Source organism: Carettochelys insculpta, chromosome 2, assembly GCF_033958435.1.
Source record: "Carettochelys insculpta isolate YL-2023 chromosome 2, ASM3395843v1, whole genome shotgun sequence".
NCBI lineage: Eukaryota > Metazoa > Chordata > Testudines > Carettochelyidae > Carettochelys > Carettochelys insculpta.
Window position 1 is genome coordinate 159,613,602 of NC_134138.1, and position 21,812 is coordinate 159,635,413.

Below are 21,812 nucleotides of genomic sequence, written 5' to 3' on the forward strand. Positions count from 1 at the left end.
TTCTCTACTCTAACGTTTTTCTTCCATTTTGTTCTGTATTGCACCAGCATTTGTTTGGAAAAGGGGTTTGGGTTTATTTTGTGGGTGGCTTATTTAAAGTGTTTTTAGGCAGATATAATTCCAAAATATTTGTCATAGCAGTATCCGCTAAAAAGTGAGATGGGCTGTCTAGGAGATTCTCGGGGGAGTGCAAAAATGTTTACTAGTGTTTGAATGAGATTTTTAAGTAGTCACTAGCTCTTATGGTTGTGGGGAAGAACTTGAAAGTGTGATTGAAATTAACTGAGGTGGAAATATCTGTTTGAATTCACAGAGAGCCTGAAACCATAGGTCTGTGTCACTATTGACTCATACTATTGTAAACTAGAAAGGTAATGTTTAGGTCAGTTTTAAATAATGGTATTTAAGCATTACTTAACATCCAGGTGTGTGTGTACTTGTGTAATATCAGTTCATAAACTATAATTTAAGGAATTTAAACCATTTCATTAAAATGCTAGTGTGAGTGGGCCATTAACAGTACAAGGTGGAACTGAAATGGGTTATAACTAGTTTAATATTTTCTAAAGGAGATCTCATTTTTCAAATGTTTGGGAAATGTTATGCTATTTATTGTCTTCTCCAATGGACACTCCTTGGATTGTGATCTCTGTGAAGCCAGGGAATCAGCTTTCTTAAGTATTTGAAAAGTGCCAGATGTGTAGTGGGTATACTTGTGCAAATGACCTGTTGCTGCATGGAAATATGCCTCCTTGTGGTACAGCATAAATTTACTGAAAAGTGGTCACAAACTATTAACATGTTCTCTCAAGCTTTTCACTGTGTTGCTTGTTTCACACAATACAGTTTTGAGAAGGATTTTCTCCCCCCCAGAAAATAGGGTCAAAAATTAAGAATGTTTTTGCCCACGTAAAGATGTGGATATAATCAAATGGTTGCTTTCACCATTGTCAGCCAGTTCCCTCCCCTTTACCCTTCATCCTCTCATAAGTTCTGATATATCTACCAGGGTTTCATGAATTGTTCAGGTCCAGGGGTACAAAGGCTTTGTAGCTCATAAATACACACACAACTTTATTAAGAAATGAGAATTGTAACTGCCATTCATTTCAGTGGATATTTGTGTCTTTGATCCTTTTGACGTCTGTCCTGAGTTCATGTCCTAGCACAGCAGGCAGTAACAGAGTTTAGGTTTACAGACTAATAGCTCACAGACATTTGTGATGTTAGAGAAAGGGTTTTCCTCCCTCTAGGGAAAAGATTAGTATATCCTCTACAACCCAGTCTGTGCAATTCAGGCCAATTTAAGATAAGCAGGTGGTGACTGTTGGGCACCAACAGCTGTGTTCTCTCTCATATTATTTCTCCTGCATTAAAGAAGCAGCATACAGGGAAAGATCAGGAAAACAACTTTGAAAAGATTAATTATGGGTCAAGTACTAAGCTTTGATAAGTATAAGCTAGAAGCTGGGAACGTATGAAAGGAGAGGGATTACTTCTATTCATTTCCTCTGGGTGCCTGATTTTGGCCACTCTTGGAATACAGGCTACTGAATTAGGTGGATCTTTGGTCTGACGCAGCATGACCGTTCTTATGTTGCATCACCTTCAGTCAAACTCGCTGCTCATTTACTAAACAAAAAAAAAAACAGTCATGTAGCACCTTAAAGACTAACAGTATTATTTACTAGGTGATGAACTTTTGTGGGACAGACCCTCTTCTTCAGATTTGGAGAAACTGCTCATTTATTGTTTCCATGATTTGTCCATACTGCATAAAAAATTCATGGGCCACCATTTTGGAAAATGCATATAAAAATACTGAGAAGTGTGTGTGTGTGTGTGTGTGCGCGCGCACATACGGGTGCGTTAAGGTCATAGTTGTGCACTTACACACAGATGCCTATCCCGTATTGTTTACAGACAGATGCTGAAGTTGATGAACTGTTGTGACATTTAATTGTTGCTCTGTAGTGCATTCTCTCCATGTTGTTTGCTAGTTTAATGTTTAAGGTACTAAAATGTAATGAATTATTCAAGTGGATTACACTGAAAATAGTTCATGAAAGCCTGACTTTTGGTCAGGCATACAGAACTTCATTTTTTCAGTGCATCTGTTACCGATGGTTCTCTTCAGTATTTTAGTGGAACTTTAATATTAAATAGCGAGAGCTGGAGTTAGTGTAATTTTAAGACTATGAAATCAGTCACATAGAGGTCAGGAAGTACAAACATGGTACACGCTCCCATAGGCAATGGAGGCTCTAACAAAACCAAAAAAAGAAAATCCAACCTCCTTACCTTTTTAGAGGCAAAACTAGCAAACCCACTTCCAAGTGACCACGTATCGTATAGCTCAAATGAAGCCTCTCAGGGTGTCAGCACACAGTCATCCAATAAACTTGTAAGATGTAGACTGGAATTTTTCCAATAACAGTCCCATTTCAACACACTTCAGAGAACCTTTCTTCATTTCTCTGGGAAAAACGTTAACTTATTTTCAGGAATCCCTTGGATAGCCATGGCATATCCAGAGCAGCGTAGAGTACTAAGATCTCCGTTGTGCATATAATCTGTCTTGGAATCATCAGAACAGCCATATGAATAGCCTCCTATGCAGCATGCCCTTCCAAGGCAGTGCTACTGAAAGAACCAAATATGAGTAGTTGGAAATGGCCCATATGTGACTTTGCTTAGGTTAGAGTACTGTCTTTCATGGCTAATTATGTGTGTGGTATTGGGACCTCGGTTCAGATGATGGTTCAATTAACTACAACTAAAAGATTGCCGTGGCTTAAATAATGTTGAGCTGACCAAATGCCCAGGGGAAGCCTCTTGACTTTTTTCCAATGAATGAGATTTTCTTCTTCAGCTGATAACCATAGGAGAGCTAGCTATCTTTAATGAAAAAGGAACTCTGGCCTGAAAAGCTCTGGTTTCTATAGAATAGGATGATGACACAAAAATTAGGTGACTTCTGGACTGTGACTTCTCTCCGAATCTGAGACATGTGGGTTGCATCTCTTATACAAATGCCAGGCAGAGCTTGTTCTTGTCCATGTGACTCTCTGGCCTGAACAAATGCATTCTGCCTTTATTGCAGAGCCTTGGGGTGGGCAAACAGAATAAGAATAATTTGGGCTTTCTTGAGAATGTTTCCCTGCCTTTGCCCTCCACTTACATAGACTGGGTCTACACTGCACAGTTTTGTTGACAAAAGTGGCCTTCTGTCAGTTAAAACCAGGGCGTGTGCCCTCTACAAATGCATTCTGTTGACAGAATGCAGCGCTCCCCAGCAGATTTCCATCATGCCCGTTCATGGCATAGTGCCTATATTGACAGATTCTGTCGACAAAAAAATAGTGTAGGCCATCCTGGGGGCCCTTTGTCTACACGTGCACACTACATCGAAATAGCTTATTTCGTTGTAGCGACATCAAAATAAGCTATTTCGATGAATAACGTCTACACGTCCTCCAGGGCTGGCAACGTCGACGTTCAACTTCGACGTTGGGCAGCACCACATCAAAATAGGCACTGCGAGGGAACGTCTACACACCAAAGTAGCACACATCGAAATAAGGGTGCCAGGAACAGCTGCAGACAGGGTCACAGGGCGGACTCAACAGCAAGCCACTCCCTTAAAGGGCCCCTCCCAGACACAGTTGCACTAAACAACACAAGATGCACAGAGCCGACAACTGGTTGCAGACCCTGTGCATTCAGCATGGATTCCCAGCTGCCGCAGCAGCAGCCAGAAGCCCTGGGCTAAGGGCTGCTGCACACGGTGACCATAGAGCCCCGCAAGGGCTGGAGAGAGAGCATCTCGCAACCCCTCAGCTGATGGCCGCCATGGCGGACCCAGCTATTTCGATGTTGCAGGACGCGGATTGTCTACACGTGCCCTACTTCGACGTTCAACTTCGAAGTAGGGCGCTATTCCCATCCCCTCATGGGGTTAGCGACTTCGATGTCTCGCCACCTAACATCGATTTCAACTTCAAAATAGCGCCCGACGCGTGTAGCCGTGACGGGCGCTATTTCGAAGTTGGCGCCGCTACTTCGAAGTAGCATGCACGTGTAGACACGGCCAGAGAGAGCTTCCGGTTCACCAGGTAGCCCTGTTTGCAGAGCTTCCAGTTGGCTGTTCTGCCGGCAGAGGGCTGGGAAGTCTGGCTGTTCTCTTTCGACAGTGGGTGTCGACGGGGGAGCCTCTATTAGGTGTGGACGTGTTCTGTTGACAGAAGATCTCTTGGGAAATATATCCCTAGAGTAACTTCTGTCAACAAAACTCTGTAGTACAGACACAGCCATAGAGCTGACAATGAGCAGTCAAGGGGTCAAACCTCCATTTGTGAGCCATTCAAAAAGAGAGACCACTTTCCAGATCAAAACAAAAATGCTCCATCCAACAGGGGAAAAAAAAGAGAACCAAAAAAATCCATGAAATGCCAACAATATGAGAAAAATGACAGGAAACTCTCCAGAGGCTTTTCTTCTTCCCTTATCTCTAGCTCCTCCTGTGAAGTAGGGGTACTCTTATGTTTGAACTACAGTAATCTCAAGTCAAAGAAGCAGAAGAAGTGCTTTCCGTCAGAGAGAGATGACACCATTAGGAGAAAGGTGTTGGTCACCTCCTGAGATCTTGCAGAAAAGAGAGGGTGAGTGAGTGAATTCCAAGGACATGTCTCGTTTCCAAGCCTGTGAGATTTCTATTTCTATTACAAATAGAGCAAAAGATACAGGTCTCAGAACCCAGAACTGCTGTCTCTTTATTCCCCAGATGTAGACATGGCCGAATGACGTGGTATAATCCTTGCAGAAAGTGACTTCTTACCAGAGACTCCTTGGAGAAAGTAGGAGTTTAAAGTTTATCAACAGGCTCACAGCTTTAATGGCAGTAACAATTTTCACCAGGGATGCAATATCCAGATACAATGATTCAGCCTTGATCCTCTGAATCATATATTTACATTGGTGCTAAAGAAAATATTTGTGTACTGCGTAAATAATAGGGAGATATGTAGATTTAATGAGACTGGTCAAGAGGTTTATGACCGCACACTGTACTGATAAAACTCTGGGCTGTGGATAGTTAGTCCAGATAAATTCTCTTGCCTCAAAATTCTCACATGAAAGCCTGTTCAGAAAGAAGCTTGATAGTGGCAGCTGTCAATTCAGATTACTCTTTGCTGTCAAGGCAGTAGCCTGAGCTGGAATCACATCTGACACCACCCACAAATGTGCCTAGGAGCAGAATATCTAAGCAGTAGTCTGACAATGTTAGTTAATATTACTATCTTTTGTCTTACTTATTACTCCATCCTTACTAACTGTCTTTATGTCTTGAAAGTCTTGGACTGTTGGAGAGGTCATGAACCAGAATGAAAAACTTGATTATATCTTCTCTCAGGCTGACTTCTTCCTCTGTGCACTTTGTAGAAATTCTGACATGTTAATTTTCCATCAGCATTTGCCATTTGTCAAAACCAAAATGTTCCATGGGGATAATTTCATTTTGACAAAGTTCCTCTGAAAACCAGACAAGGTTTCCTGCCATATTGCCCTTCATGCTCCTGAGCAACCTAGTTCTGGGCTACAGGAGAGCCCTGGTTCCCAAGCTCTCCAGGTGGACTGCCTCAAAATCAGGGGTACCAGGGCTTCCAGAGATGTGGTCCTGGAGCACCCTATTGGACAGAGTGCCATGAAGTTGGGGCTCTAGCCACTCTCACACAATTTCTGGGTTTTGTTTTTTCATTACAAATCAGAATAAAATTGGTTTTAAAATAAATCTTCTGCAAAACCTTTATCCACCTAACTGTAGTCCATATACAACAGCTGTTTCAGCATTCAAATATACAGTTAATCGTGTTCAGTAAGCTGTTACATACATATATATTGCACCTGTGACTGTGTATATATTTAAATGAATTTTGGATTTCAAAACTGCTTTAGAACACCAATTTGGGGGAAGAGGTCCAACATGTAGTCTGTGCCTACACTTGGCCAAAATTTCGAGAGGGCCATGCTAATGGCCAAATCAGAGAATACTAAAGAGATGCTGAAATGAATAGTCAGTGCCTCATTAGCATGCTGCTGGCTGCAGCACTTTGAAAGTGCCACATTTCAATCACATGTGGCTCATCTACATAGGGCCCTTTTTGAAAGGACCCCGCAAACTTGACGATAGGAATAAGAAGCTTTTGATGTTTGTGGGGTCCTTTCGAAAAGGGCCCCATGTAGATGAGCCGTGCATGATCAAAACGCAGCACTTTCAAAATGCTGAGGCTGGCAGCATGCTAATGAGGCGCTGAATATTCATTTTAGTGCCTCATTAGTATTTGCTGATTTGGCCATTAGCATGCCCTTTAGAAATTTTGGCCAAGTGTAGACACGGCCATAGAGTCTTATACTTGAGCAGACTTCAGAATTCACAGGGTTCGAAAGGCAGTCTAAATAGTTCTGATTAGAACTAAGATCTTTCTGGGAGGAAAACAGAGCACCTATTCTTTTGCCCTCAGATGTATTTTTCTTCTCATTTTCAAAGCATCATTACAGACGGACGGGGAATTGGAGCGTGGCCATTCGTTCCTGTCCATGGTTTGTTCCTCTGTTAATCCCAGACTAGTTCTGTCCTTGCATATAATGTTTTGTCATCTGGCTGGTGGTTTGTCTTTTAGTTCTGACCTGCCTTGGGTGCCCTTGACAACATATCAAAAATAATGCATCTGTATGTTTGCTATAATGTGCCCATTATCGTGGAGGAGGTTGTAGCCAATCCCCTACCCTGATTTCTGATCTTGTGCTCCTATCTTCTTCTTTTCTCCTGAAAGAAAAGGTACTTTATACTTACCATCTTCTGAAGACCTCGAGGCATCAGATGTTTCATGTAATGCAACTTTTCTCCAGACCAGAGTAAAACCATTAGCACACGCGTTTGATGCATTTTCACTTTGTTACCAAATGAAACGTTTTTATCAGTCCATAACTCTATCAATTTCTGTGCAGCATTTTTAGCTAAGACATGTTTCTTTTAACCTCATCCTTGATGTAACCATTGGAACAAATCAAGTTTCCTAGCTTCGTGTCAGATGTTACTTGTTCTGGGACATCTCTGCTGCTATATTCAACAGTTTTGTTGTCCCTTTCCCAAGATGCAACTCTGCTGTCTTCAGGACATTTGCTGTAATCCATGACAACTACACCAATGTCTCAGGGTAGCAGGGAGTGTCATTAATTTAAATGTCTGCCAGTTGTACTATGTGATCTGCATAAGCTAAAGAGCTTAACTCTAAATCATCCAATGTCAAGTCCTCCAATTCATCTACCATTCCTAATGTCCAAGTTAAAATCCTGATGAAAGGCAGTGATGATTCCATGCCATCTTATCTGACACCAAACTGACCTGAATCAGTTGCTTAATTTTACACCAGTTATCATGACACTCTAGTGGCTGGGTAAGTGACGGAGTGCAGGATTTGGCTTGGTGGGGCACTTTTCCATCTTTTATGGGGTTATAAGGCTGTATAATTTGAATGGCTTTCACCTTAGGGGAAAATGAAGTAGTTTCCTCAGGGATAGACTGGCTAGAGTAGTCAGGTGTTAAACTACTCACAAAAGGGGAGGGTAAAACAAGGGAAGATATGACCACAAAGGATAAAAATGAGTCATTGAGAACAAGATTAATCAAGGAGCCAAAGGACACAGAGGAAATTGTTCAGTTCCATACACATCAGTGTTAAGGGTATGAGTAACAAAGATGATATACTGGAATGTTTGATTCAATTAGCATTATTGAGACCCGCTGGAATGCTAAAATCAATGGTTATAACTGATTTAGGAAGATAAAGAGGACAAAAAGGGCAATCTTTGTATCACAGGGCCAGGGAAAAACAGCAGAAGCTCCAGTAGCAGAGAGAAACTCCATCAATTCCCTTCTACCTCCTTTCTGCCAGAGCTTTTCACAGGCATATACAGCTACATGACACAGCATGGATGCAGCCTGCTGTGTTTTGTGTTTTTCTGCTGCACGTTAACTGTGTACCCTACACACTGCTGCAAGAGGTGTGCAGTGTATCCATAGCCTTGTTTTGGTTCGACAGCGACTAATTTCATTTTAGTTTAAACCTTCTTCTAATAGATTTACACTAGCCCAAAATAAGCCTGGTTTAAACTAAAAGTATCTCAGGTTTTACACCTGACTAACTCAGCTGAAAATAACACCCTTGGTAAAGCAGGGCAAGTCTGTGCATAGAAAAACCCTTTCAGTATTCCCTTAATAGATTTCAGTTGCAGTGAGACCTTTGCATGTGACTCACTTCCACCAGAATATAAAACCTCATGTTCAGGATTTAAACCCAATATCTAATTGTTAGAGATGATGTTTTCAGAGTGGGAAGACTATCTCCTAGCTATGCATGGCAGGGTAACTTGCAACTTCCTCTGAAGACATCTGGTGCTGGTCACAATTGGAGACTATGGGTCAGATCCAGTACGGTAGTTCCAGCGGAGGCCAAACTGAAAGAGGAATGCAATTAGCACTAAGAAAAGCCCCTCCTTTTAACTGAGTAGCTTAGAAAGGAACTGTTCGTCCTGCCATCTTGGAAAGGACCCTGCCCTGTTTTTGTCAATTTCATATCTGTTTCCTTGGAAACAGAACTAGCCACCAGCTGAGTCAATTTCAGATGTTGGCTTCCAGTTCTCATGTTTTCTGTTTCCCTGGAAACTGATGTCAAATCAGCAAAATTAAGGTTAAGATTATTTTTTAAATATATTCCGTTCATTCATATTTACTTTTACTTTAGGCCTGATCCAGCTCCCAGTGCAGCCAATGAGAGGTTTACAACTGACTTTAATGGAAGAAGGTTTGAGACCTATATTTTCACCCTCATTGGAAGGGCTGCCAGTAGCCAGCAGGCAGGAGCAGCTGAGAGCGAGAGTTCTCAATTTCACCTGCTGGCTGGCTGCCTGCCTGCTGAGATCTACTGTGGTGGGTTTGCAAGCAAGCTACAGATTTCAGGCAACATTTGGCTTCCGCAGTCTGTAATATTTTAAATTGGAAGGAAAGAAATTAAATTTATTTAAAAAATAGTAGGGGAAACAGATGGGTGTAATGATATTTAGAGAACAAATTGACTAACAAGCCCTGACCCGTGTTAGGTTGAACACCCCCAGAATCTGCTTCAGCCAATTACATGCTTCATTTCATAATGTACATTTGAAATAGTTCTCTTTAATCCAGCTGTTAGCTGATTGAAGAGACCAACATGCAAAATTTAAATAACAAATATTACATATATATATATAGAGAGAGAGAGAGAGAAATGAATGTGATCTGATTTTTTTGAAGGTTTTGGGTTTGCATAATCATTTCCACCTGAACACACACATCAAAATTATAAAACTGTTTCACTGCTTATTACCCTCTGCTACTCCCATATTCTTCAGTTTACATCTTCTTTTGTGTGAATTTTTGTCCAGTTATTTGCTATTTCTTCTGCTGGTGGTGAAGCTGAAGTAGAAGGAAGGTTTTTAAAGAATTCTCCAGAGATTTGAAACACAAGTAGCTCTCCACACATCATCTTACTTTTAATGAGGTCAGACTAGATTATTGTTTCCCAAACTGTGTTCGGTAGTACACTGGTGTTCCATGCAATGAGAATAGGACTTGTGTGAAAACATTTTGATGCTAGTGATATTTTTCCTTACAAAATATCAAATATGAAATTGTGTGTATCAAAACACTAAGGTATTTGAATAGCATTTAGATTATAGTTATATTAATATTTTAATGCATCCATAATAATGTAGTTGTTATGCAACTTGTGCTGAAAGAATGAGTCGATTTGGATTGTTTCAGCATAAGTTGTGTTCAGAGAAATCACGTGATGCTCCACCTGATATGAGGATCCAACTTTCCAGCACTGCTGTTAATATTAAGTGGATTTGTGATCAAAAGATGTGAAACCACTCTTCCCCTTTAAAAACTGTCAAATGGTACTTATTTTATATTCCATTAGTTTTCTGTAAAAATAACATTTATAAACCACAACATTTAAAAATATTTTCTATACCTAATTTGTTTTTCATTTCTTTTTCAGAAAAATGTTTTTAAGCTTTAAGGAAGGACAGTCCTTCTTTGTACAATATTGTCCTTTCTATTTTTGTACAAAAGAACAATGCCAATCATCCTTCTTTTGCCTGTTTTTATTAATGTTTTGTTTTGGGTTTGTACTTAATTTTTAATTGCTATACTTAGGTATAGGATTGCTAACATCCTTCAATCAGGAGGACATTAGTTGTTAATTCAGATGATTTTCTCTTGTGGTTTTGTTCTTTTGTAAAATAACACATTTAAACTGTTATGTGTGGCAATTTTTTCAGTATGAAACCCTCCATCCCTCAAACCCTTCAGACCAGTATGTATGTATTTCAAGCCATGGCCAAATTAGTTTGGGAAACACTGTACTAGTTGATCATATAGGTCCACTTCTACCTTTCTATTGCTGCCACCCAGAGCTTTCAGGACTCTCCAGTACTTGACCCAACTAATACTGCTTCCATCATGACAATGGAAATGAACTTCCAGACACCAGAAATAGTCACTGAAGTACAAATCCTAATTTTCTGCTGAAATATATGTCCATATACAAGCCATCAGCAAAACTACAGGTAAATTCCAGGTGGAATTTGATCCAAGATTTGACTCAACAAATCTTGTTTTTTTGATGAGCGTGGGTTGCTCGTTGCTTACACTTAAGGGCAGTTTCTGACCTCATACTGATAACTATGCTTTCAGTGGTAAATCAGTGCAAAATTTGGCTCAGAGATTGCACAGATGTAACTAAAAGCTAATTCTAAGACTACAGCAATTACTATTAAAAAGTCTATTTATTTATATATCCGTACATGCACACGGACACGCACACGCTCGCGCATACACACACACACAATATAATAGTTCCTGACATGCACGTTATTTATTTCAAGCAGAGAGAAGCATCTGTTGTATTTTAGCTACCACTGTACGCTAATACCAGTTAATAATACCTGGCAGTAAATGTTTAATATTTAATGGCAATTGCCCTATATTTAGCCGAGGAGACAAGTAGGGTGAGGTGGAAGTGAGCTGGAAGAGAGGTGTGTTTTGTTGCAGTGAATGCTTGGGGGAAAAAAGATTAATCATAAAAGCTACATCTACAGTACAGTGATCTGTCAACAGAAGTTACAGGTGGAAGATACCTTCTGACAAAACTTCTGTTTTGTCAAAAAAATCCTTCTAGTGTAGATGTAGTCAAATAGTTTTATATCTGTTCAAAACTCTTCTTAACATGTTAACTCTTATAACTGAATATTCTAATGATCTTTGTACCTATCCAATGCATCTTTGAATCTCGCTTTCTGCCTGGATTCCATGATAGCCTGTGGCAATGAATTCTATGAGTTAAATAAGGCATTTTGTGAAAAAATGTTTCTTTTTATCACCTTTGAATTTATGCTTTTAAGTTGATTGACTGTCCCTTTTAATTGTCGTGTTATTTAGCATACTTTAGCCGTGACTCTCACTGTTTGTTCGTGGTTTTTGAGGTAAACAATACCAATCTTTTTAAATATCTCTTCACATGAGATTTTTTCCCCATTCTTTTAATCATTCTTATTGCCTTTTCCTGAACCTTCTCAAATTTTGCCGCTTCTTTCTTGAGATGTTGTGAAACAGTATCCTAGGTTTTTGCAAGCAAACCATTGATCTGTGAAATGGCATTCAGTGTCCTCATCTACCCTATGCCTGTCATTATGCTTTTACTTTTAATAAAATACCTGCACACTGAGCTGTGGGTTGTTATTGAACTGTCCACAGTTTTGCCCAGGTCCTTTCCCTGAGTTTATGCTGCTAATTAGGAGCCTTTAAAAATATGGAAAATTCAGAGTTTTGTTTTTTCTTAAGTGTAATTTCTTCTGAATTTCATCTGCCAACACATTGTCCATTTGCCTACCTTGGTTAGGCCCTTACAGTCAAATTCAGAGAACACTAATCTAAATATTTTCCATCACATGTGTATTTTAACACCACAGTGTCCATGCCCTTTTCAGGATATATAATAAACCTGTTAAGCAACAGTGGCCCTATTATGGGATCTTTAGGAATTCCTACTTTTGCCATGGTAAAATTTGACCATTTTTTCCTGTTTTCTTTTGTGTCTAATTTTTCATCCATGATCATTTAACTTATTCCATTTTTATTTAGCTTCCTCAGTAGGCTCTGGGAAGGGTCTTTTTTGAGAGGGCACAAAATATTAGTTGAAAAAGGCAGAATGCAGTATAATGAATTTCTCCAAGGCTATGCCACAACTATATTGCAGGTTAAGTGAATCTTCCTGTCAACCTCTACTCAAGCTGTCTAATTCTGCCCCAAGAAGCTATCCTTTGTGGTTAAGTAGTTTATCAGCATCTTGTATCAGAAATGAACATATAAGCAATGTAAAAAACCTCCTCCTACTTCCCCATCAGGATCTTGCATATTCAGGAAGGCTCCGAACAGCTTGGATCGACTGTATCTGTACCCACCTACCAATTGCTCACCTGAATTCCTGAAATTTGGTATGTTCACTTAAGAATTTCTGAACAACACAAGGGTTGTGAATCCTTCCTGGAGGGTAAAGGAAAGTCATGAGCAACTGGTGCTACTGCTGACCACAGTAGTCAATTTCTCACTCTGGGAAAGAATCGTCCCTTCCCCCATCCAACACAAAATATTTTAACCAACACTGAATAAACCCACTCTGGGGTTTTAGCCAACAACTGCCTAGCATCAAACTTTAAAGCACAAGACAGCTGAGGTAATATCTTTTATTAGACTAACTTCTGCTCATAAAAGAGAGAAGCTTTTGAGATCCACAGTATCATTCTTCATGGCTGGGAAACTTTCCATTCCTCTGTAAGCTCACAGAGAAGCTAACCAATGGCTAATATCAAGCTTACCTAATTGAAGCTAACGTCCTAGGCCCAGCACACTCTGGTTTCAGAGCATGACCTGGAACGAAACTACTTTTGCAGCCCTGGCATATCCTCTCCTGCTGTTGATGGGTACAGCACAGACATCTGGTGTCATCTTTTCTAACCTTTCTGCAGCATTCAATACGCTGACTTTAACATACTGTTCTCTCACTGGAAAGAGATAGTGTAGGTCCAGAGTAATGTCCATGGTTTGTACTTCCTGGAAGGACATATCTGAGATATAGTGTTGAGGAAGCTGCACGTCTCCTACCAGGTGTCTCGTTTGTGGAGTCCCACAATACACTGTCTGGTTCTAGTCAAAATAGACATGCAGCCATTAGGTGAAAGATCAGATTACGTGAATTCAGAAACAAGCAGTATACAGATAATACACAACTCTACCTAATCTTCAGCCCATATAACCACAACTTTACCCTCAAGGGAGCATGTGTTTTTGTTAAATCAGCTTATTGTAGCAGCTGGTTGAAGCTGAATCCAGGCAAGACAGATTTTGCTGATGGTCAGAGGAAACCATTTGGAAGAATTCGCAGCTATGGTGCCATTTCTTTGGTTGAAAGTGCACATCCACATTCTGTCAGTTCCAGAGGCAGTGTTTGGGGGCTGTCATTCAAGGTCAAGCTACCCACCTCGAATTTCTGCCATGGCTTATATGCCTAGCAATGAACCCTGTTACATACCACCAGAAACTTTAAATTGTACCTCCCCATATACACCACACAGACATTAACAACAGTTACACGTTTTTTCTGTGCTCAAGGCAGTCCTCAGTGTAGAAGTGCTCTGATTCGTCACTGGTGCTGAGCTCTCACATAGCAGCATCTGCAAGTGAAACTTTTGAACAACTCTGGTTGGCTAGGAGAGTCAGTCCCTTGCTGGCATCAGTAACCTTTCAGATGAGCTACAGTAATGCAATATATCTGGGCATAAAGACTTCGACACTTAGAAAACTCATGCAGAATATTGCATCTCCTTAGGAATGTATACTTGTCCTCCATTTGCTGATTTTTTTTCCATAGACTACTGAACCCCATGTTCCATTTCAGTCCTCCTCTGTGAGGTCCTCAATGGCGTAGGTCCATGGTCTCTGAGAGATCACCTAATGCTCTCAACCCCGGCTGACAGCTTTAATCTTCTGTCATGGCAGAACTTTCTACAAGGCTTATTTATTTGACCTAACCTTCTCTTACATAAATATAGCTGTGTGTGTGTGTGTATTTATTACAAAAAGCTTCAGAAAAAACTGCTCCATTGCACACACATCCTACCCTTGAAAGAGGATGAAAGAATAAATACATTGCAGATGTTAGTCACGCTCCTGAATGTACTACTTCAAGGTGCTCTAATGCTGTGGTGATGGATGCAGCATAAGAATCTGTGTAGGACAGAAATCCAAAATAGAAGTGAGCTCCTGGTGTTCACCATTATAGCTTTTTTAAAATATAACACAATATTTCCAGCCTTCAATTCTCTTAGTAGCTGTTTTCCTTGAAGGTGTACATATTTGTAAACAGCTCAGCCACTTCTTTCTTAAGCTTCTTCGGAACTCCTGGATAATCTGTCTGGCCCTGGTGATCTATTGCCTTTTAATTTGGCAGTTTATTCTAGGACTATTGGTTCATGTTACTGTCTGTATATTACCTCATATTTGGTACCAGAAAAGAATAGATCTAAGCTAGGTATCTCCCCAGTATCCTCTGTAGTTAAGATTTCAAAGTGATCATTTGATTTCTCAGTAATGTGTCCTTTTAACCTAGGTGATTTACTTGATCCACCGATTCTTTTGCCAACTTCCTGGTTCTGATGTACTTAAAGAATTTCTTGGATCATATCCTCCACTATTTGCTCTTTTATTCCTCCTAATATCCCTCTTACCCATTGTTTGCTGTAATTTTAATAACCTTTTTATTAGTTTTGCTGTAATTATAGGATCTCAATTTGGCTCAAATAACTGGTTGAACAGTGTCATTTAGCCTTGTGAGGTTACTTCTCTTTGTTTGCTAGAGCTATTGCATTGCTTCTCCAAACTTTCAGTACTTCTTTACGCTTTTGACCAGTTTATATACATAGATTAGATAGCTGAAAACCCCCATTATTATCATTCTATAGACTCCTCTGTTTCTTTGGTGTCTGACACCTTGAATTCTGATTCTTTGCTGGTCAGATTAGTTACTATAAGTACAATGAAAAGAATCTGGTGGGCTTTTTCCTCTTTCGACTTTTGCTGAATTTTATGTACACTTGCCCAGGAGGAAATAGAGAAAATGCACTACAAGTTATTCTCCAATTTTCTGACTGGCTACGCTATAGTTTAGAGCAGAGGGAGTCTACAAGATAAATATAACTGATGAATTCAAGGGGATGTGAGATAGATGGCCTCGGTCAAGGGTCTGCAACCAAAATAGCAAGAAAAGCCATATTTTTCAAATTCAGTTTCAAAATCAATACTTCAAAGCTTCAGTGCATGTGAATGAGACAATAAATAACATCAAACAGTACTTTTTTATCACCCCTATTTTAAGAACAGCTACACCATTGATTTGAACCAGTTAGGAAGTTGTTACCGCCATCCCCAAGATTTACCCCCATCCTGCAAACCTGCTCTGCATCCCCAGGATTTACTTGCCTCAGCGCACAGCTCCTCCTTGGCTGCTGTGCCCCACTGCCACGCATCCCCTCCCCTATGCTGCTCCCCAACACCTCCTCGTTGTCCTTGGTGGAGCTGAGTGGCTCCAGAAGGGGCAGGTTCAGCCGCCCCTCCACCTAGCTGTCCTGCAGGCCTAGTGCTTCCCCCCAATGTGCAGTGCAGATGGCTCCCTACTCTACCAGCTTTCTCTTCCAAGACTCCCTGCCCTGCCACAGCATTCCTCTCCAGCGCTCCCTGCTGCAGCTGACTGCTCAGCGGCACCAGAGGCTGCCACTGTTTAAACAAAAAAAAAAAAAACCTCTAAATTTGGTTGGTCTAATGGTGGGCAGCTGAATTTAGTTGTTTTTGTTTAAGCAGCGGCAGCCACTGGCGTTGCAAGAGCTGCATGTGATCCTGGAGCCACAGGTTGCGGACCCCTGGCCTAGGAGCTGTCCACCTGCTGGACTCTCGGCCATGACAGAAGAACCTTGATCTAAGGGGGTGTGTCCTTTGTCCTTTGTGCCACCTGACTGATGGAAGTAAAAGAGCAAAGATCCTGTCCCATAGAGGGAATTTTCTATCCTCATCAGACCAGCAAATTTGCACTTAACATCATGAGGTACATGGAAGAGAGAAAAGAATTTCTGGCTACCAGTGCCCTCTACTACTTGCCAGAACTCAACCCCAGCACCCCTGGACTTGGCAATTCATAGCTCTGCACCTCTGGGTTTCCCACACCTGTTATGAAAGTTAAAAAAAAAAAGAATTGAGACCCAGCACCTAATTGCTTGAGTCCTGATACCCTGATACCTTTCTAATCACAAATTAAGCACTGGTGATCTCACATGTTTAGCCTACTTTTGAGGTGCTGTTTCTTCAGATCTTGCTCTGTTAGCTTTAGGTATACCTCTTCGTTGCCTTCAGTGCAATTTTTCTCTCTCAAGCGTGGCAAGAAACTCAATTTCATTAAAATTTGTGAAATCCTTTAGGAGTGCAAAGTACCCTCCTTATTCCTGTCATGTGTACTAGTCACAGAAAAACAGAGAGCCTATTAAGAGCCGTGCAGATACACTGTTAGGATGAGTTCAAAGGACAGTGGAAGGAGAACAAACCCCCAGGAAGAACACTGTCCTTGCAGGAGGAACAGCCTTACAACAGGATTGGCAGGGAGTGAGGTGGAAAAGAGCGAACACAGGGAGAGGGAAAGAGTGATCATTTTGATCTTTCTGTTTTGCTAAATTTTATTTCAGTTAAGTTTTTTAATTAATTCTAAATATCAAGTATTATAAAAAATGAACACAATAATTATCCAAAACTATTCAAGTGATCATTATCACTCTGACAAGTCTTTTCTGCCAGCACCAGCATGGTGAGAATTGTTCAATATACATAATTACCCAAGCAGTGCTTCATTACAGCAGAAAACTCACCATACAGATTTCCCAGGGAATGCTTAGGTGTTACCAGGAGGGTGCTATAGAAACCCCTAAGATGTATGGCTGCTGTAGACATGAGTTTAACATAGTAAAATATCAAATGAGCTGCGCAATCCAATGTCCCAATACAGAATGCACTCAGAGAAACAGGTCTTACGATCCCTCACAGACCTATGAGTCCATGCTACATAGGGGTCCTCTAGCACAGGGATGAGCAAATTTTTTACATCAAGCTCCACTTTTTGTCTTTGCAATTAGCAGGGACCTCCCTACCTATCTAACGTAATCCAAACTGATGGAAATTTTGGTTATGTTGCTATGGAGCAAAATACATTTTGGCATGTGTAAGAAAAACATGTAGAATGTAAAAACTTTATTAATTGGTATTGACGTACAAATACGCAGACACAAAAACAGTAACATTTCAACATTTTTAATGAGATGGATGAGCTTGACACCCATCAGTCAACCCTGCTGTACCTCCCTCTTAGGAAATCTTATGCCCCCCACTTTGCTCACTCCTGCTCTAGCAGAAGGGTCAGAAAACCCTGGCACAGGTTCCAAGAATGGCATACGAGCCAATTTTCATCTGCACATGAGGCGGAAGCTCAGCTCATCCCCTCCTTTCCCATGCAGGTGAGATCTTGCTCAAAGCCATGCTGCCCGTAGATTAACAAAAGACCAGCTAATGCTACCACCCCCCCACCTAAATGGTAAAGCTTTATTTTTTTTAATTAATAAAGCTGGTGTACAGTTGTTGACTTTAAAAAGTATCACTGGCATTCAGACTGTACGTAGAGGTCAAAAGGTCAAATTTCAGCACTCTGGCTCAGAAAGGTTGCTGATCCCTGCTCTAGCAGCTTCTGGTCCGATAGCTGAACTGAGAGTGATGCAGAGCTCTGTTCTCTCAGAAGGATCATCCAGGGTCAGCAGAAATGTGCATCCCCAGCAGCTAGAGACCATGGCTCTACAGAGTGGTTCTTTTCAACCTGTGATGAACCCCTGACAAGTTCTGCTGTTTGTTAGGACTTGAATGCCCATGCAATGCTAGCAGAGTTTGTCCATTCGGATTTGCTGAGAGAAAGGGGGTTGAGTCCTTATGCCACTGGGCTGGCTGATTCTTTCTGAGTAAGGGAGCTGCGTATTTAAAAAATATAAGTAAGTTTTCATTGTAAAGCTGTCTCCTCACCCTCTGAATGGATCAGATCGTAAGAGTATGTAGTTGTGATAAGATGAAGATGCTCAGCTCCTAGTCCATAGGACATGCAGTTTGAACTCAGTGGATTCCCCTCTTCACAATACATTTTGCACTTTTTCCCCCTGCATTGGGGCTGACCCTTGAGCCATGCTACCTATCTTTGGCTTCACTGCCACAACTTCAGCTAATAACCCTTTTCTACAAAAGTTGGTACTGCAGCAGCGCAGTGAAGTTGCAGCTGCATGTGTTGGCATCATGTGTAGTGCTGTTAGCCAGAGTTTTACTCCTAATGTATGAGAAACATGCCACCTATGCTAGTGAAAATCTTGTTCCTCCTACCTGCCAGCCTGCCTAACCACAGTCTCCTCCATATGGCCTTATAGAGACCATGCTGCAAATCCACTGCTCTCTCCATTTCCTGCCTTGCTGCATCTGTTCTGCCTACTTTTGTTCTTCTGTATCTACTTAGGTGGGAGAGGTCTGGAGAGACTTTGTGTTTGAACAGTTGTATTATGTGCTAGTGCTGGGAATAGTCCAATGTCATTGTTAGACTGACTGTGTATTTATGATTTTCATAGGATGGAGGGTGTGCTTTTTCATACTATGATGGCAGGTCTAAATTCTGCAAAGCAAGTAAGTGAGGCATTTTTCAGTAGGCACTATTGGCACCCCTTGGCCTGTGATTTCCCCCAATATACCCCACAATACCTTCTGTTACTTGATTTTCCGTAAGTATCATCAAACCTGTTCCAGGGTGGTGGTGGGTGGTGGTGGTGGTGGTGGCAGGTTCATTTACGTTGCCTTAGAACTGGGTGGATGGGTCCAGTGTTAGCTCTGTTTATTTAGCACTACATTGACTTTTGAGGAAAGAGAGCTCACCAAAGAATAGATTTGAAATACATCTCTTTCAAAGGTAAAATATATCTATTTAAAAATAAATAAAAAAACAAGCAGTCCTATGGCACCTGAGAGACTAATACATTTATTAGGTAATGAGCTTGCTTGGGTAAGACACACTTCGTCAAATCCATCTGATTAAGTGAGTCTTACCCAAGCAAGCTCATTACCTAATAAAATTGCTAGCCTCTAAGGTGCTACAAGATTGCTTTTTTTGTGAAGCTACAGACTAACATGGCTATCCCTCTGAGACTAAAAATAAGTGAGCAAAAGCCTATGCTCCTGATTCCTATAGATACTTGAAATGCCAATGCCAGAAGTCAAAAATATTCAGTGTCTGCAGGGGGCATGTTTATACAACAGGGAGCTGACCCACTCACTGTATGTTGTCAGAAGTGTTTTAAGGAGGAGCAGAGAAATATTTATAATTTTAAAAATCTAGATTAATTAAAAATGAAAAGGACTTTTTGTTGGATATATATATAGTGCTTCATGAGCACTTCCCTAACTTGTTTTCAGCAATCCATACAAAAAGAGAGACTGCCTGTCATTTCCCACTTAAAAGACCTGGCTAGAAGTGTCTGGATAGTGGCATTTTCCAGACAGAAATGGCTAACACAGAAAAGAGAGTGCCACAGCTAACACTGCTTCTTTTTTAAAATGGTTCATTTGCCCGAAGCTTTAGGATTTAGTAATAATGAAGATGAAAGATTGATGACTGACTGCTGACCTACTTTGAAGAAATGGAAGAGCAGGTGGCTTGGTGCTGACTATTCAAGGACTGTACTAAATACAGGGAAATTAAAAGCATGGTTAAATAAAGCTTCTCGTAGATAACGGCCAGTTTTCAATATATCAGCACAGACTAATTCACATGTGAGAACCTCAACACATCTTACCTTTTTAGTCTAGTTGAAATGACTAGTCTTATTTAATGTAAGAAGTTCATGTTTTTGTCGAGGTTTTCACCCTATTAATATGTCAACCCATTAGTCCTTATTGTAGGAGAAACCAGAAATTAGGAATTGCTGAAGAAGATTGTTTAAATAATGGAAATGTTTTGTAAATTATTTGAAAAATACATTTGGCTAAGCTGTATTTTAGGTTTCAGTTGAGGAGGTCTGTGTTCATCCAGTTAGCTATTAAAGCCATTCTACCTCCTCCTTTTCTCTGAGGGAATCAAAATATTCTGAATTTTGTCAAGTAACGGATTTATTTTTACATTTCAGTTATGAAGTAAGCGAGATGCAGTTAGAAAATGTTAGCTTCCTGGATGGTTTACATGGATTTCATACAGACACGGAGTAGAGAAAATTAAAGACATGGGGATTTCTTATTGAGGATTTTTGTAATTTCATATAGTTTTAATTGAAGAACATCAGAACTTACGTGCTAGACTAGACCAGCATATCTACTATAGTACGCTATCTCTGACACTGGCCATTGCTGGCTACTTCACAAAATACATACATCATCTTAAATGACAGTGCTTAGTTGCTAGTGACAAATGATGGTTCCTCAAGGTTTTTTGCTTCTTAAGTTTAATTATACCCTCCAGAATCTGTGGAAACTAACCCCAGCCATTTACCAAGGATAGTGTCACTGAGATAGATCATATGATGGAATCTAGGAAATAATTTCCAGCTTGTTGCTAGCACTCTAGTGTCTGAGACTCTGCTTGTACATAATAATTATTCATAAATTTTACAGGATTTCATAGGTTGTATTGCTGCAGATTCCTACAGGCAGCAGTTCCAACTCTTTCAATGTATAGCAAGCAAAATTATCTTGAACCTGTTTTAGGAGTTCTAATTAAAAGTGTTTTCTCAAACTGAGTCCAGGAGGGAACTCCTGTGGTCCATGCGTCCTACGGATCAATTCCTTCCTTTCCTTCCCAGGTAGGTTCCCTACCTGACCTGGTTCTGCATGGCTCCCACAATCAGCCATAAGGTCCATTCTGCCATTTGGCAAAGGGGTGGCCAGGAGGCTCCACGTTACCCCTGCCTGAGTGCTGACTTTGTGGCACTCAGGCCACAGGCTACCACTGGCTACCACTGGCCAGGAACCATAACCAATGGGAGCTGTGAGAGCAGTGCTGTGGGGCGGGGGCTTATGTGGGCAAGAGGTCAGCACATACAGCCTCGCTGGCCGCATCTACACCTAGGGGCTGCAGAGACCCAGCAGCCACTTCATGGGAGCCACAGGACATGCTGCCAGGGCCCTGTGCCAAACTCCCTCTCACCCCAATCCCTTGCCCCAGCCCAGAGTTCTTTCCCACACCCAAACTCTCTCCTGGATACACACGCGCCACACATCCCAATCTCCTACACCAGTCCTGAGCCCCCTCATCCCTGGCACCACCCCAGAGCCCACACCCCCAGCTGGAGCCGTCAGTTACCAACCCCCAATCTCAGCCCCGATACTCCTCATAGAGACCAAACCCTTCATCCCCATCCCCACCCCAAGGCCCATACTCCCAGACAGATCCTTCACCCCAACCTCTTGCCCCAGCCTGGTGAAAGTAAGTGAGTTTGCAGGACAGCAAGAGAAAGGGGAAGGAAAGATGAAGCAAGTGGTGGTGGGGCCTCAGGGAAGGGATGTGGCAGGGACTGGGCTTTGATGAGGGGCTAGAGAAGGAAGTCGC

The 21,812-nt window shown here is 41.2% G+C and overlaps 1 protein-coding gene across 2 annotated transcripts in view; it reads left to right on the plus strand.

The window, feature by feature from the left end:
• Positions 1-21,812, plus strand: part of GABBR2 (gamma-aminobutyric acid type B receptor subunit 2) — a 776,613-nt gene that overhangs the window by 562,944 nt on the left and 191,857 nt on the right. The window lies entirely within an intron of this gene.